The sequence below is a fragment of the Ahaetulla prasina genome, chromosome 1 (assembly GCF_028640845.1).
Source record: "Ahaetulla prasina isolate Xishuangbanna chromosome 1, ASM2864084v1, whole genome shotgun sequence".
In the NCBI taxonomy this organism is placed as follows: domain Eukaryota; kingdom Metazoa; phylum Chordata; class Lepidosauria; order Squamata; family Colubridae; genus Ahaetulla; species Ahaetulla prasina.
Genome location: NC_080539.1, coordinates 64,546,453 through 64,560,323, shown reverse-complemented (window position 1 = coordinate 64,560,323; position 13,871 = coordinate 64,546,453). Strand labels below are relative to the sequence as shown.

At 41.3% G+C, this 13,871-nt stretch overlaps 1 protein-coding gene across 1 annotated transcript in view; it reads right to left on the bottom strand.

The window, feature by feature from the left end:
- The window catches only part of GALNT14 (polypeptide N-acetylgalactosaminyltransferase 14), a 362,037-nt gene that overhangs the window by 141,062 nt on the left and 207,104 nt on the right, over nucleotides 1-13,871 (bottom strand). The gene's annotated exons all lie outside the window — the stretch shown is intronic.

Here is a 13,871-nt window from a genome sequence, read left to right as displayed (position 1 = left end):
GCTTTCCATTTGTTTCACCTTTTGGTGTGTCTTTCACCTTTTGTGAAAGACACAGCAAAAGGACATCCAAGCTTGGCTTTTATCCATAAAGAATAAACTTTCTTTAACATAAAAAGATGTTTTGAAAAGAAAGGGAAGCTCAAAATGTAATTACTACTTTTTCTACTCCCTGGAATTTGAGCTTGACCAAACATGAGCAGATATTGGTATTGCAGCTGAAACACCCTCAACTGATAGCTGTTTCCTTCTCCAAGTTCCAATTTGATTGCAAATTTTCAAAATGAAAATACAGGCATTTAAACTGTACATAGCGTGCACAGAGTGACATCATTCCAAACGAGGAGGCCAACCAATTAAAGTTTTGCAATGAGTATTTTTCTCTACTTTAAAAGGTTGTTATGAGATTTCTTTTTTGTTCTATCAGAGGCCATTTAAGAAACATGCAGTGGAAAAAAAATCCATCAGCAGCTATTATTTATATTAATATTTCCATTCTAAATGCCGAATGCTCTCCACATATAGCTTTATTCTTTTAGATAATCAGCCCATAACCTCACAGTGGGCCTTCATTATCAGCTTTTCTGCAATTTGGGTCTTTGGCTAGAACTGAAATAAAAAGAATATATTCAAAACTTTGAACAAAGGATAGAGATTAATTCCTTTGGTATACCTTCTGCCTCAGAAACCAAAATGAGAAAATATGTGGATTCATGTCTAGCGAGAGAATTTTACTCTAACATTTTCTGTTTAAAATAATTAGTTTTATAACAGTTAATAAGCATTGCTTCCTTTTTCTTTAAATAGAACTGTATAAACATTTCCACACGAATCCCCATATTCTTTTTTTATCACTAGACTCTATTTTTCATATTGCAATATTTTTTTAACTCACTGCTAAGTTTCCAAATTAGGTTTATATATTAATGGAGAAGCAATATATTCCAAGGCAGAATAGTGATGGGTTAGTGTCTTCTATCATTCAGGTACTCCAATGTTCACTATCCTGACTTTTCTATCTTTCTTATCAACAATTATTAAATCTGAGATGTTTTGTGGCAGGTACTTGTCTGTCTGAATTCCAGAGTTCCAGAGCACTTCAGAGTCTTCTTTTTCTATTACTTTGTCTACTTTGTAGTCCCATAAGTTCTTGCTTGCAAGCTAATGGCATTTCTTGCTGATATATTTCAGTGCACCATTGTTGCTACTTTGTCATATGTTGTTTGTAATCAGTCTGTACAATCTTCTTGAAGCAGTTAGCTAGGTGGTCTACTGTTTCTTTAGCTTTTTTGCAGAGGTGGCATTTGCCGTCTGTTGCTGTCTTTTCATTTTTGGCTTTATATATATTTGTTCTTTAGGCTTGGGTTTTTGTAGCCAGAATTAACCAATCTATCCCTTGCTTCAATTTTCTTGCTCTTAACCATTGCTAGTTCTTCTTATCTGCTTTGGCTGCTAGTTTTTTGTGTACTGGTGATATAATACTTTACCTAGTCATGTCTCTTTTGTATTCTTCATTTGTTGTTGTTTTTTTGTAAGCCAGTTTGGTCTCTTCAGTATTTAGCAAGTCTTCATGGTATACTAGCTTCAGTGCATCTTTTTCACTTTCTTTCAGATATTCGTACAATGTCATTTTTGCAACATTCCATGCCCACCTATGCTCCTTGGAAAATAGAGTCTGTCAACATTGCTGCATGTATGCTGGGTATGATTCATTGTCATTATTTTTCTGGTCTTCCTATCCAAGCCTTCTGGTTCTGATTGAATCCAGTCCACTGTTTTGATTCTGTATCTATCTAGAATTGTCCAGGTCTTAATATTAATGGTATTTCCTCTACTGAGTTTGGATTTTAAGATCTTCTTTATTCTCATGATGTATTCACTATGTATTCACCTTCTTCTTGACTTCAGTGTGCCCATGTATTTGTAGTTATCATCTTCATCCAAACTCTTGATGTTATTTCCACAGCACTTCTTGATTTGTTCAGTTTTTATTATTTTCCCCCTGCTGATGGTAAGGATGGCACATTTCACCAGTCAAAACTCGATTGCAATATCTTGGCTGTATATACAGATAGTGTTGAATAGCTATTCTATTCCAGATGGTATTTTTCCATACAGCTTTGGATCATCCATGTCAAGGAATTGGGATAGACTGGCAGATGTTTTTGAAGCTTGATAGTCATGGTCTGACTTGTTCAGCCATGGCCTGACATATTGACAGAGGAATCAGTGCGGAAGCAAACAGCAGTGATGATAGCAAGTCTCCTTGAAAGATTCCTGTCTTGATATTAACATCTTCCAGTTTATCACCACTGAGTAACAACTGGGTTTCCTACTGTACCACTGATCTTTGCACAATGCTTCAGAAGTTTCTACTGACACCTGTTGTTTCTGGAGCCTTGATCATCCATCTGATCATGTGGCAGGCAATCAAATGTGTTCTTGTACTCAACCCAAGCAACATTCATGTCGGTTTTCCTTCTCTTGCAGTTTTCCAAAATCAACTTGTCAGTGAAGAGCTGATCTTCTGTGCTTCTGTTGATTGGGTGGTTTTCTTTCTGCTCAGATGGGAAAAAGCTTGTTTGCAAGTAGATGTTGTCAGCTTCCATACCAGTTAGCATTTTAAAAGTTGTTGGTAAGCAGTTAGTGGCATGTACTTTTTTGATGCTGCTCCATTTGTTGGATCTTTCATTATCAGGTAGATTTTGCCAGATGTTAAGCAATCTTTAATTTCACCTCACTGTAGTACCTTGTTAAACTGCTTGTCAATGAATGGGTATAGATGAGTCAGATGTTTCACCCAAAACTCATTCAGTTTACCTTCACCTGCTGCTGACCAATTCTTGATCTTCATTTCAGCTTCTTTTTTTCCCCCTTTTCCACCTTCATTATCCAAGTTACATTCTTGTTGTATTTGGGGTGAGGAGAGGGCTGTCCCATAGCTGTTCCCAAAACACCACTGTTTCTTGTCAGGTATTGGCTGGTTTACTGCAGTCTCTCCATTGTTGACTGATAGAAATGTTTCTGATTCATCTGAAGTTGGAGATTTTGCCTTTAGTGTGCAATTTGCTTCATATCTCTTGATCTTCCTGGCTGTGATTGTTATTTGCTGCTTTTTTATTCCCAGTGCTTCCTTCATCTTCCTTGTTTCTAGATGATCTTTTTTTATTAGTATTCCTCCTGTTCTTCAGTTTCATTTCTTTCAACTATTCTAGCTTGCTTGCATCTGATCTTAGCATGCTATTCTTATTTTACAAGCTGTTCTTTCATTTTGGTGGTGCACTTTGGCTTCTTTTCTTTTTTGTTGAGTTTGGATCCAAAGTATTGTTATACCTGCAGCTATGCTGTACATTAGTTGGTTGGTTTTTTGCAGTGAGAAGGTGTGTATGTTCCTGAGGTTAGATTTTGCAGCACTGGTGTTAGCATTGCTCACAGGGCAAGTAAGAAACTAGACATTAGATATTAGAAAGACACATTCTGTCTATCACATACTGGTAGTAATCAGTATTTGTTGTTCAAGTGAACAATAAATATAGTCAATGACTTTTGAAAGCAAAGAAGTATGCAATGTCAAATGTTTTAAAACATGCACTGGTAAGAACCTTGACAGCATGAAATGGACAGATGAATTTTAACCTCCTCACTCTTTAAGACAAATGTTTCCAATTATTTTACAACAGACAACCATCAGGATATCACTGTCAGTGAACTCTCTGGAGTGGTGGGTCACTGGCACATACTTAAGGATTTTTATGTTGACACTCCTGGATTTTATATATGAAGTTTGTGGATAAATATAAATCTGGAAGACTGGTAATGCAGAATGAATGTCAAAGAATAGAGAAGTCCATTCCTTTATGATAGTGTCTTGATTTCATAGTTGACTGAAAATGTCTATCCTGAAACACTCAAACAATGTGAGCTTTAGCCCGCAGGTCTCAAAACCAATCACACTGCTGTTGTATAATTACTTTTGCAGCATATAAAACTAGGAGACTGTGCCTGTCCTTCATGCTAAAAATAAAACTGAGAAGAGCTGGAATCTACTGGCAGAAGAAGGCCTCAAGAGGTTAAGCGATACTTGTTGCTTCAGATTTTAAAGTAAAGAGTGTCTTGCTGAAAGTAACACAATTAACAAAAATGCATAAGAACCCAAGGGACAGCAGTATTGCAGAAGCTCTAAATTGTCAACTTTCCTGATTAGGTTTCAATGGGTTTCAATGGGACCAGGAGTGGAACCATGTCATATATTAGTTCAAGATAAATTATAGGAATGAGAGAGACAGGAAAGATAATATATCTAATCAAAAAGAGCTATGTTAATTGCTGCTGTGTATTTCTAGATTTTAAGACAGTTATGTTGTTAGCGTTGTAGAAATTCTCTGTCTGTGTTTCTCCAAAATCTCATGCATATCACATTTAGTGTAATTAAGAGATTTGCCTATCCTTAAGAACTTAAGAAGAGTTTGATTTTCTGGAATCATATAAAAGCACAGGTAGAGGAATAAGTATATCTACCTATGAGTTGTGCAACTGTATAAAAGGGATGAGTCACTGGGATGGTAGAGGATATATAAATATGAATAAACATGTCTTTAGATGTGTATACATGAATGGATTTGGCAAAGTGTTATTTCAATTTTTTTTCCTTCTGTACAACTATGTCTAATTCTTGGAGACTGCCTGGACAAGTCTCTGCAGTTTTCTTGGCAAGGTTTTTCAAAAGTACCTCCTTCCTACAGCTGAGACAAAATGACTGACCAAGGTCACCCAACTGGTTTTATGTCTAATGTGTGACTAGAACTCATGGTCTCCTGATTTCTAGCCTGATACCATAACCACAACACAAAACTACTTCCCATATTACTGATGTATTGAGAGTGTAAATAATACATACAGAAGTCTAGCAAGGTGAATGGTCTTTGTGGAAAGTTATAGGCATGTGTTTGTGTGTGATAGAGTATTGTGGAAAAGAGGTTGTAAATCTGTATATCTGTATAAATGCATAAGTAGACTTTTTAAACCTGAGAGTATAGGGAAGCAGTTTTACATGTATAGGCAGACAAAGGCCCCCAAAGATTTACCTGATATCTGATAGTTACATGAGATCCAAATTAGTCTACTTTTACTTAGATGTTATTCCTAGGATATACCTGATCCATTCATTTATCCATGATATCATGAGAAAACCATTATGTCTATATAATAGTGTCTACTAAGATACAACTGCTATGATAATGCTTCTTTCTCACTTGTTTTATCAGAATTGTTTACTTGGTAACCTGCATCTTCTCCTAATTAAAGCTTCAAACTATAATCAGGGAGTTGAAAACTATATCTTTTTTCAGCCAAAAAAACAAACAATGAATGCAGTTTACAAAAAAAAAGTAATTAAGAAGAATTCATCACATTTTTTTTTCTTTTAATGACCCCATAACCCCTTGCATCGGGTGTGGAGTCGGGGCAACTGAATGGAGCTGAGTGTTTACTGGCCAGATGCCCTTCCTGTCGCCAATGCAGAGTTTGCAGCAGATATATACTCATTGTGTCCAGAAAGAGAAATATCTGCTACTATCTAGGATTGAACTCACAGCTTCCTGGTTGTGAGACGAGAGTATCACCTCTAAGCCACTGCGCCACTCAAGAATTCATCACAGCCATATTTAGATGCATTTTTATGGAATATCATTTTGCCTTCTTGTTCTCATTCATAACAAGTATACAACCTTTTGGTGCAACAATGGCTAACAGTAACTGTAAAGTGCATTCAACTAAAAATATCCAAAGTCATTTCAGAATTCTACTTTTCAATGGAAGCAGTTACAGCATTTCGCTAAAATGCTGCTCTATGATTGCTATGAGAAGGCCAGTGTTTCTAGGTTAATAGGCCCACCCAGCAGTGCTGAAGAATGAATTAGAAACTTGAGTATACATAAAGTATCATTTTTCATGTCTGTGAGGAAAGTAAGATTGGTGGGTGAAATGTAGGGACTTTTCATCAATGGCATCATATCTTTAGAGAACATTACTAATTAAGTTACATAAAGTCCCATTTCTAGGAATGTCCCAAAATATTATTAATAGCTTTCTTTTAAGCAATATTCTTTAGATCTACTGCAGCTTCTAGGTTTTAATATTTAATATTTCAGGACAGGAAATAGTTATTATCCTTGGTTTAGTCAATTTTATTTCTATGATCATTCTTCATGGGATTTGTCCCATGAACAGGATTCTAAGAATATGTTTAGCCAAGCACCAGCCACTTTCCAGAAACACATACAGTATCTGATCTCACTGTGAAAGAGAATATCATGTGGCAATGTTCAATGGGATGTAAAAGAAAAACAAGTTAAAGTTAATCTGAGAGCAACCAAACTAACCATAAATATGAACATCATCAATTTTGGAAAGTACTACATTTTTTCTGCAAAGATTAAAATGTCATTACTCCTGAAACAGAGACCTGGAATAATAGTCCTGGTTGTTGCTCCTGAAACAGAGAACTTTTTAATATATTGTTCCTGTCCCACTTAAGACGTAGTGAGCAAAGTGGGAAAACATAAATCCAGAGCTATGATCACAAGCTATTACAGACATCACCTATTTTAGGGATTTTGTTAAGACCAATTTCCTATACATTAAGGATTGATAGGAAAAACTGAGCTGTTAAAGAATGGCAACATAGCTCTTGAATGTCCCATTGTCATAGTATTATGAGACTTGTCTAGGGCTTTCTGTTAGCAAAAGAGGATTGTAATAGCACAGGTAGTAACATCTGGCATTTACTAAAGCCAGTTACAGAACAGCTAATACTGCATTCAGATCAGGCTTTTCCTCATGTCAAATAACCTTCAGATCGCTAGGGTTGGTGTTTTTTTTTTAAGTCTTCCTTTTGTGCAAAGTCCCTCAGCTCATGCCTTCCAGCCTTGTTTTGGCATCTTCACTGTATGCATTTAGAAATCTCTAACTATCTTGTTTTATGTATACTCTAGCTTATATTCAATAAAACTACTGAGAAGCAAAATTAAAATCATGGTAAGAATAACAATGCAGATTATATTGATCAAGTGTGGAATGGCTTCAGCAACAGGCCCTTCAGAGATTTTCCTCTCTGACCCACAAATTGTAGGATATTCCTGGAATTCTAAAGGGTTTGGATCTAATTCATTTTATCCTTCAGTGATTGCCCTCTTTTGCCAAGAGGGCCGTATTCTCTGGCATATTTGCCCATTTGTATAACATCTCAAGAGAGGATAAATCGTACTAAATCTTACTTATACAATAATATTGGTAAAATCTCTCGGGTGCCTAGAAAAGACTGAGACAGCTGGGATTATAGAGTAAAATAGGGAGAACAATAGATAAACACTGTCAGCTGGGTATACTTGGCTTGGCTTGCAGAAAACAACAGCCTGTAACACAACACGAGAGGCAGAAGTTCAAAATCTTCTGATACAACCCTGCAATCAGAGGAGGACTTGTTGGACTGCCTAAAATTTCATTTATGAAACCACACAGTCTGCAGTGAGATTACTTGGAGTTCGTCCAAGAGAAAAGATCAAGATAGAAGGTAGCAAGCAGCAGCCACACTAAGGAGAAAGCAGTTGTAGTGACTTATAAATGATTACAGTTCCATTTCCTGTCAGCCATCACCATGGGACGACTGGATATGACCATCATGCTCTCCCAGATATTTTTCACTCTCAGGTTCCTCCAAAAGGATTCATTACATCCCTAATGAAAGTACATGTGGAATCCATAATCACTTACATAGTTGGCACTGGCACATACTGTAAAAGAGCCAGAAATCTCCAACTAAAGCAATATACTTGGAAATGAGCCCCAATGAACTCAATAGGGCATATTCTAAGTTAACATACTTAAGATTTGAGGGTTTGTTTATTTTGGTCATGTTTAGATATGTGAGCACCTTAACCCATCTTTAGCTGTATGTTCTCTAGATATCAACCAATGGGCAGCATAGACATATTTTACCAATGGACCAGGAGCTCCTCATTTACCAATTATAACCAGGAAAAGAAATTTGGTCACTAAGTGAAGCAACTGAAACTGCAACTATGCTTGTAAATCTTACTTGAGCTTTCCTTTGCCTTACGGACCTGCAAAGGTCATAACTGAGAAGATTGTTGTAAAATTACTTTTTCTTCACTGATGTATCTGCAAATGGTCCCTGTAAAAGACGCTAAACAAAATAGCCTCTCCCTCTGTCCCCATTCCAATTACAGCACTCTGGAATGAAGTAAAAATAGTTCATAGTCTTATCAAGATGAACACTTTCTTTCAACCATTCAGCTTATGGCTATATCCTGTTATGTTGTACCCATTATTATATAGATACTCTGAAAAGAAAATAAAGCAAAATTGTTCTCCTGGGCTTTTTTATTGTTAATCATATCATTTTATGATCCTAAAAAAAAATCTTCAATGACAGAACAGAGGCCATGTTGAACGTAAAATAAAAATAAAAAGAGGAAATCTATGTATAATAAACGTGAAAGCACAGATAATTACAACTGAATACATAAGAAACTTTACTGTGAATTTAACTAAGAGAACAAAAGGAAATACTGTGTTCTTAGAAACACCCATAAATCTACTCATCTGTCTTTCAAGACAGTGCAAAATTTAATGGAAAGCACAGGTTCGGATCTTTAGGAAAAGCTAATTTTTCTCTTTGCTGTAATCCATCAAGTATTGCATCAAAAAGTTTTGTCTGATATATACAAAGCACAACACACAGAGTGCTATTTAACTGGTACTCAGTGGAATGAGAAGGATGCAATAGACACTCATGTAAGCTCTTTTTCTCCTAAATGAATAGCATTCCAATCGCTCAGTGTAGTGAAAATTGTAATGTATCTTTAAATGGTTTTGGCGGGAAACAAGCACGTTGCTGATTGGTTAAAGCCGCCGGTAGAACTGTATATAAGGAGAGGTTTTTCCCAGCCTGGTCGCTGGGTTCACCATATATTAAGGAGCTGTTGTCACTACCCTGGTCTCCAGCCTCGTTACTTCCCGAACTTAACACTGGCGACGAGGGTGGGATCTCGAGGCTAAGAGCACCAGGAACGAGCTGAACGCACGGAAGAACCGAACCCAGCAAACTCAGGGCAGAAACGCGGAGATGGCCAGCTACACTCCGCCCGCACCGTTTGACCCAGCCAGGGAGAAATGGGGAACGTACATGACCCGTTTCGAAAGCTTCCTAGAAGCAAACGAACTGCAAGGAGTTCCAGACAACCGCAAAAGGGCATATTTCCTGAGCCACTGCGGTCCTGAGGTCATCGACATTGCGGAAGCCCTGGCAGAGCCAACGCCGGTACAATCGGTATCGTGGCAAACTCTGCAAAATCTATTGAAGAACCATTTCGCGCCAACACCGTCCAAATACGTACGGCGTTTTGAATTTGGGGAGCGCAGACAGCAAGAGGGCGAATCCATCAGCGATTACATGGCCGCCCTGCGAAAAGCCTCCAAGGACTGTGGGTACCGAGACTTGGATGAGGAGCTGCTAGAGCAACTCATCCGTGGGGTCAGAGACATTCGTTTGCGGAGGCGGCTGCTATCAAAAAGCAATCTAACGCTGGCAAACGCTCTGGACGAAGCCAGAGCTCATGAGATGTCCACCCAAGCGGCGGAAACCCTGCAAAAGCCACTCACGCCCACGGCGAGCGCAAGCGCGAAATCAACCCCGGTCCATAATGAAGAACTCCAGCCCGAATCAGACGGCGAGGATGAGGAAGGAGTTTGCCTCACCGAGAGAAGGGGCAAAGAAGACCGGGATGAATGCGGAAGTTGCGGAGGGCAACACCAGCGTCAACGATGCAAGTTCAAGGACGCTACATGTCGGCGGTGCGAGAAGAAGGGGCACCTGGCTCAAGTCTGTCGAGCACCCCAACCTTCCCGCCGAAAATTCAAACCAACCAATCAGAGCGCAGGATCGGCAAGGCGACCCGCGATTGGTCAAAACAAAAAGGGCGCGAACTCAAATCGAACGACCGTGATCATAGGCCGTGCAGCAACCCGCGTCGAGAAGAAAATCTTCACTAAACCGAAAATCGAAGGAGTGCCGTGCTGACTAGAAGTGGACACCAGGTCAGCGATCACAATCATGTCCTGGGACACTTTTGCAAAAGCTTTGCCGAGAATCGCCAAACGCAAACTGCAAACACAACGGCTACGAGTGCACGACTACCAAGGGAATCGCATCCCTGTTCGAGGGACCACCTCCGTCCGCGTCGAGTACGGACCACACAAGAAGACCCTGCCCATCACGATAGTCGAAGGGACACTGCCAAGTCTGTTGGGACTAGACTGGTTCCGTGCATTGGGCATGGGAGTGACTGGCATCTACAGAAGTGACTTTAACCTAAAAGACACACTCATGAACGAGTTCGAAGATGTCTTCAAGGACTGCCTGGGCAAGTACAAGGGGACCCCTATTTCCTTCAATTTAGACCCCAGGTAGCCCCATTAGGTTAAAGGCAAGGAGAGTCCCTTTGCCCTTAAACCTAAGATTGACAAGGAGATAGACAAGCTCATCAGTCAGGGATTCTGGTGCCAGTCGATCACGCAAAGTGGGAGACGCCAATCGTCACCCCAGTGAAACCAGATGGGTCAGTTAGAATCTGCGCTGACTACAAGGCGGCGTTAAACAAAGCCTTGCAGAAAAGCGCTTACCGGTCCCGTGGTGCAACACTTGCTGCACTCGCTGGGGCAAGGACACGTTTTGCCAAGTTAGATTTGGCTCAAGCCTATCAACAACTACCCGTGAGCGCCAACACAGCGAAGCCCAGACGATTGTGACTCACAGAGGTGTTTTCAAGTGTACCCGGTTACAGTTTGGGGTGAGTGTGGCACCTGGTCTATTCAAAATTTAATGGAGCGACTTCTGCAAGGGCTCCCGGGGGTAGTCCCCTATTTCGATTATGTATTGATATCAGCCAAAAATTTAGAAGAATTGGGGGAGCGTTTGAGAAAAGTTCTGGGCATTTTCCGGTCAGCCGGTCTAAAGGTTAAAGTGAACAAATGCCAGATAGGGGTAGAATCCGTAGAGTTCTTGGGCTACAGAATAGACAAGGAGAATTCACCCACTGAAAGCAAGGTCAGGGCAATACGAAAGGCTCCAGCGCCCAAAAACAAAACAGAGCTACAGGCATTCCTGGGTCTAGTGAATTTTTACGCGGTCTTTTTAAAAAATAAGGCAACCGTTGCCGAGCCGCTACATAAGTTACTGGGAAAGAATACTGCTTGGTCTTGGGGAAAGTCGGAAGCTAGGGCTTTCGAAGCAGTAAAAAACCTCCTCTCGAGCGATAGCTTACTGGTTCAGTATCATAGCTCATTGCCATTGGTATTAGTCTGCGATGCTTCCCCTTACGGGGTGGGGGCTGTGCTCAGCCACAGGTTTCCAAATGGCACGGAAGCCCCAATAGCCTTCTACTCCAGAACGATGTCCTCGACAGAGAGGAACTATAGCCAGTTGGATAAGGAAGCGCTAGCTATTGTGTCAGGGGTAAAAAAGTTTCACGAATACGTTTTTGGTAGAGACTTTGAAATTGTGACAGACCATAGACCACTGTTAGGGATACTGGCTGGCGACCGCCCAACGCCTGTGGCACTGTCGCCACGATTGACCCGGTGGACTATCTTCTTAGCCGCCTATTCCTACAAACTGCAGCATCGGCCGGGAAAAGAGTTGGGGCATGCGGACGCATTAAGCAGATGCCCACTACCAGGAGCGATCGAAGACCCCACTCCGGGGACGCCCATACTGTTAATTGACTCTCTGGACTCTGGCCCAGTCACATCTAAGGAGGTGGCTCGGGCATCATACCGGGACATTACTTTGAGAACTGTACTCGGTTGGGTACAAAGAGGGTGGCCGCTGCGCGGCGAGCGTTTTAAAGAATTTGTAAAAAAACGTGGGGACCTGTCGGCTCAAGGGGGGTGCCTGCTATGGGGGGATAGAGTGGTGATCCCAGAAAAATTGAGGAAAAGGGTGTTGGACCTCCTCCACGAGGGTCACCCAGGGATCGTTAGGATGAAGGGTCTAGCGAGAAGCTATGTGTGGTGGCCCTTAATGGAGTCAGAAATTGCTGAAAGGGTAGGGAAATGCCAGGCCTGCCAGGAGTCCAGACCACTACCCCCAATGGCCCCGGTTCGGGAATGGGAGAAACCCCAGGGCCCCTGGTCTAGAATACACATTGATTTTGCCGGCCCCTTCCACGGCCAAACCTTCCTGGTCGTAGTAGACGCCTACTCCAAATGGCTGGAAATCATTCTCATGAGATCCATGACAGCCGAGGCCGTGATCTCAGTTCTCAGGCACCTATTTGTAACCCATGGGTTGCCCGACACGCTAGTTTCCGATAACGGTCCGCAATTCACGGCAACCCAATTTGAGGAGTACTTGGCAGAGGAGGGCATCCGACATGCCCTCTCGGCGCCTTTCCACCCTGCGACGAATGGCCTTGCAGAGCGTTCCGTCCGGAGCGCTAAAGAGGCATTGTCCAGACTTAAGCCAGGCGACTGGCAAACAAAAATCGATGTTTTCCTGGCAGTCCAACACAGAACCCCCTGTGTCACAACCGGCAGAAGCCCAGCCGAACTATTAATGGGCCGAAAGCTCAGGTGCCCCCTAGACCGTCTAAATCCAAACTATACGCCGGAGGGTTACAAGGGGGAAATAGGAAAAACAAGAGAAATGGACATAGGCGACCGAGTGTGGGCACACAACTATGGTGAAGGCCCAACCTGGATAGCAGGACAAATTCTAAACAGAACAGGTCCCAAATCATACTTAGTAGAGTTAAAGGACGGCCGAGTATGGAGGCGCCACATAGACCAAATCTGACGCATAGCCGAACAATCTGAATTAATAGAAACGGGCCCTGACTACACAATGTTTGATTCCACAGCTGACTCAAACCCGGAGAACTCGCAGGACTTATCTGAAATTCCGGAGGTCCAGCAACGCTCACAGGTTCCAGTAGAAAACAGCAGGGACGACTCTGCTAATAATCCAGGGCCGGATGGCCTAGAGAAGGAGCTGAGAGGAGCAAACAGCCCCTCCGGTCAGCTCGACCCACTCCCAGGGAATGTACTGCGCAGGTCCGAAAGAGTCAGGAGACGCCCAGTCTATTTGCGTGATTACGTTGAAAAATAATATGTAAATATCATGTAAATATGGGTAAAGTGTTTTCTGGGGGGAAGGAGTGTAATGTATCTTTAAATGGTTTTGGCGGGAAACAAGCACGTTGCTGATTGGTTAAAGCCGCCGGTAGAACTGTATATAAGGAGAGGTTTTTCCCCAGCCTGGTCGCTGGGTTCACCATATATTAAAGAGCTGTTGTCACTACCCTGGTCTCCAGCCTCGTTACTTCCCGAACTTAACAAAAATCACATGCATAACATTTGTTAAATTGTTCCATTGCCTATAAGAACTTTGAAGGAAAATGTACCTGTCCTTTAAAGGAAAATTTTAAAAAACTCAGTTCGAATAGACCTTGCTGCTTCAATTCTTAAGCTCATTTTAGGTACAGCAATACAACGAACCCACTAATCTCCCAAGAAATCATGCTCCATTAGCCATGATTTTCCATCCCCCTCCCACCCCAAAAAAAGACATTGAAAGCAATTCACCTAGCAGGGCATAAATTCCAGGACGATTAATACACACAATTTTTATTTATATTACTGGCACTCATGCATGAACCCAAACGAGCCCAGTTTGAGCTCTGGATTGAAAGAGGACTGACAGTTTGAACAGTTCCAAAAAGCAAAAAGAAAATGCTTGCACATTGCAAAGCAGAACTGTATTATAAAACTGTCATATTTTCATTACTGCCCTTCCT